The sequence below is a fragment of the Cynocephalus volans genome, chromosome 4, assembly GCF_027409185.1.
Source record: "Cynocephalus volans isolate mCynVol1 chromosome 4, mCynVol1.pri, whole genome shotgun sequence".
NCBI lineage: Eukaryota > Metazoa > Chordata > Mammalia > Dermoptera > Cynocephalidae > Cynocephalus > Cynocephalus volans.
This window is the reverse complement of record NC_084463.1, coordinates 76,229,995-76,234,630: the sequence shown is the minus strand read 5'-3', so window position 1 is coordinate 76,234,630 and position 4,636 is coordinate 76,229,995.

Sequence of the window (4,636 nt, the reverse complement as noted above, 5' to 3'; positions counted from 1 at the left end):
TTGATGGTAAATAAAGTTGACACTGATGCAGCCTACTGTGCTTTGTAAGTTTACTTGTCAATTTAAAAACAAAATCGCTGCTTCTAGTTGAGCAGAGTAGGCACTGCCATTCAAAGTAGACTCTGAAGACACTGCTGTTGTACTGCATACCCCATATTAAGCTTTAACAATTAAAAACTAGTCACTTACCAGGCATTTGGATCACATAGAGAAGACAGCTGTCTTTAAAATTTTTTTAAATCCTGGGCTGGTTTGTAGCACTGGCTGAAAAAGAGTGAAAAAAATTATTACTGGAGTTCTACTTGGTTCAAGGTGAGCCTTTATTGAGGATTTATCTAATCCTTGTCACCTCTGTGCATATTTTGAAGTCCAATGGCAACTGTCTTCTTACTAAAGTTCTATGTAGGCTCATGTTATAAAGGCCACATATGATTCACCTGCTTTTGAAAACCTAATGACCAATGCTATCCAAACTTGTCTATTTATTTTTTTCCACAAGCTTTACTTCTTGAATATTTCTTAAAATTCATAGTTTATACAATAGAAGATGTGTAGTTGAAATACACAAATAATTGATGCAACTTTTTCTCTTTCCAGTATAGAACCAATTGAGAGATAAGTGCAGAAGACAGAGAGATGAATATAAAAATGTCAGCTGATAAATGCTAGATAGAGATAGCAAGTTTGGTCCATGGACAAGAGGGCATGCTAACATTTTGTTCCTAAGTTAGATAGAACTACTCATGTAGACATAGGCCACACTAGACTATTATGGAATTCTCCAGTGAGGATCTACCCTTAGAAACTGACTACAAGTAGAAGCAGAAATTCTGAGGTTGTTTTAGGGAATAAAATCTTAGAAAGAAGAGAGAAAGGGACCAAGTCAAACAGACTCAGGTCTTTTCCTAAATTCAACAAGCACATAAAGAATGGAAAAAGAACCTCAACTCTATGGAAACAGGAAGGGTAGGGAAAAAGTGTTCCTTCCTAATAATGTCTCCTTGTTCCTTCCGCTACTAGTCTGTAAGCATCATGAAGGCAAGAAAAAAAAAAGTGCTTAAGTTTGTGTACCACTGTGTACTCAAACCTTTCCAGTGTCTGGCATATGTTAGCCACTTAACACATTCTTTATGAGTAAGAAATGAATCAAGAAAGTATGATAAACAAGAATATTAATGGTATATTTTGGGGGGGAATAAACAGTAGGAAGAAAATAAAAATTTAGGTAGTTAAGGAAAAAGTAGATAGTATGAGTAAAGAATTAATTTTTCAGCACATTAATTAATTAATTCAGCACCAATTAATTTAAGAAGTGTTTTAATTTAAGATGTGGGAGAACAAATGATGGTACTTTGCGGCTTGTCATTAAAAATTAATGTATTTTCTTATTTATTTATTTTTACATTTCAAGTTTTAAACATGCTTTCTTACAAAAAAAGGTAAACTAGTAAATTTGAAAAGAAGTATTATTGACATACATGCATTTTCAGTGTAAGAAAAATAGAATGTAAGTTTCAACCAAAGTCTTAATTTTTAGCGAAGAAAAAAAGACCTTTCCTCTGCCCCAGGACTAGGATAACATTTGGGATCATAATGTCAAGAAGAAAAGAGCTTTAGATCAAGAACATTATATTATTTCTAGTATAACATAGGAAAACAATCTTCTACGACATAGAATCTTTCATTCAGCAAATAATATTTTTTATATTTAAGTTGGCAGGTTCTACATCAGGGGCTGAGAAACATGGAAACACAACACCCAGTCTTCACTTCAGGGAACTCTGATATATAGCTCTTGCTAGCATTGTCACAAAATATGCATGTAAAACAGCAGTGTTATAGGTGTGCCACAACAGTATTTTGAAATGACCCTAGGAAGAAGGATTAAACCAAATGGAGATCTCAGGTGGGCTTCTGTGATGGGTGACAAAGCGATTTTCAATATTAAAAGATGTGCAGTAGTGAGAACATTCTCTCAGCCAAGAATGATATCAGAGGAATCATGTACATTGGGTTAGACATGTCAAATGTGGTCTTTTTTATAAAACAGTGCTTGAATTAAGAGAAATGATTTACCTGTCGTCTAAGGAAGAATGCTAATTGATTATAATTTCACACAGAAACTGAAAATGTGAGAACTATGTTTTGTTCTGAGGGAAAAATATTATTACTGGCTAGGAATGAAGAGAGGACCAAGTGATCTGGATTTTTAAAGTAAGGCTTCATTGTAATGAAGTATTTAATTATTTATCAGAAACTGGGAAAACAATCTTCCACTCATAAAGAATGGATGCACAAGAAGATAAAGCCTGTAACTGGATAAGCATGGAATTATTTAAATGTTTTTTAAAGAAAGTTTTAATGCTATTACTAATAAAGATCCTTTTTAAAAACTTACAAAAAATTGTATTACAGACATTCCTTGTCAGATTTGCTCCAAGGAAAGTTGACATTTTCTAACTACCCTTGTAAGACAATCTCCATTGAGGCAGCTGCCATCCCCCATTCCTAAACATCACCTTCACCTCTATTTACTGTGGATCATATCACCTTGTTAATTCCCTACAGCACTTGTCACATGCAATCTCTAACTTGCTCCAATTATACCATACTCATGAGTTAATCACAGTGCCTGATAAATAAAAGCTGTTTAAACCACAATTGACATTAGAACACTAAGTTTTATTCTCTCACACATAGTAAGCCCAAGAATAATATGGAAATTCTGTTAATTCATTATAGACCAGCCTTCATTTGTTTTGTTTCCCAACTATTCTAGAGAGTCACTCTCATCCCTGTGACCTAAGTAACTCCAATGAATTTCTGTGTTTCATACAGCAGAGCTGGTGAAGGAGAGGAAAAGGACACACTTCAGTAACATCAAAGACTTATCAACCTCTTAGAAGTTGTCTGTATGATTTTTTGTTTTTTCTTTCACTGGCCATATCTAGCTGTTAGAAATACTAGGGAAATCACTCTTTCTGGGCGGTGATATGACAGAGTAAAATTTGGTAAGTTTAATATCCAGAGGAAAAAAATGTTAAAAAGTCCTGGAATAATTAAAAGTGATATTTTGAATGCAACTTCTATCACTGTTGAATTTTCTTTTCCAAGATGCTTGAAAGTTGGCAGACTGGTCTACAGTTATTTTATTGAAAGCAATTAAAAAATAATAAATCATTGCAAATAGTGTGAAATAGCAAGAGTGCGGATTTTAAGATTATCTAAAGAGAGAAAAATTAAATATAAATTTGTTTATTTGACCTCGCCAAAAAATTCATCTAGCAGTCTTATGCAATTAAGGCAAAAAATGAAATGGAGATCTGTAATGTTATAACAGTAGTATTATAAATGATAAGATTTTAGTGCTTAAAAATGCCTTGGAGATTTTCTTATTTTGATCCTTTATTACAAATAAGGAGATTAAAGTACATAGATTTTAAATGTCATTCTCAATTTCACAATGCTAGCTAGTAAGAAGTGGGAGTGGACACCAGTCTTTTTTTTATCCATGCTTTTTGTTTTATACCATGATGTCAGGTTAGGTTTTTAATAAGGGTATCATTTAAACAAGAGGTTCCACATGGGGTATAAACACAATTTGTGGTAATGGATACATTACATTGGGCACGAGGGGTAAAGATCAGCTTTGTCTCATGAATATTCATAAGCAATAAAAAAACTCACCTTCAATAAATAAATAAACAAATAAACACGAGGTCCCTGATTATCTCATGAATATTCATAAGCAATTTTAAAAACTCACCTCAAAAATAAATAAATAAATAAATAAACACCAGGTCCCAGTTTACTGTCTAATTTATTCCCACAGTAACGTGAATATGAACAAATAGCTATTATTGATTGACTGCCATTCCTTAACAGGACTCCATTATCAAAAGTGGCAGCTGAAGTTTATATAATCTCAGAAGAAAGAAATTATATGGAGAAGATAATGCAGGTTGGGGAAGCAAACTCATCCTGGGGAAATGGAAGGTAGAAGATGAATATCAATGTTCCCAGTATACTTTGAGCTGATTCTTTCAAGACTGCACTGAAGAAATAGGTGGCCAGTAACAGGAAGATTGTTGGAATAGCTGCCACTTTCCTGGAAGTTCCAGGTAGATACTAAATACAGAATCTTCCCCATCCATGTTGACAGCCAAAGCAGTCAACAGCCATAAGATAGTACCAAACTGCAGCTGGGATTCAAGACTTGGAAAAGTGGATATGGATCCCAGAACACCTAGCTGTCACTGCATAAGTCCACCTAACAAATTTCATTAACCTTGCAAAATTCTGATTGTGAAATATGTACACTTTAATTTTTTGTACTCCATTTACTTCATCATGTCAAAGTTTTCTTGTTATTAGTCACAATCAGATTTGCTTTTCAGCTCATACGTATTTAAGACAGCTATACAAGAAACATTATAAATAAGTTTTATACATAAAGCTATTTAGATCAATATTTAGTTGAAAACAAGCAATTTTATTTTAAAATATGCATAGTTAAAACAAGTATTTTCAGTATAACATACTTATTAGCAAACACACACGCACACACACACACACACACACACACACACAAATAAAAAAATTACTTTCTAACCATCACTAATTTTCTACAGAGGAT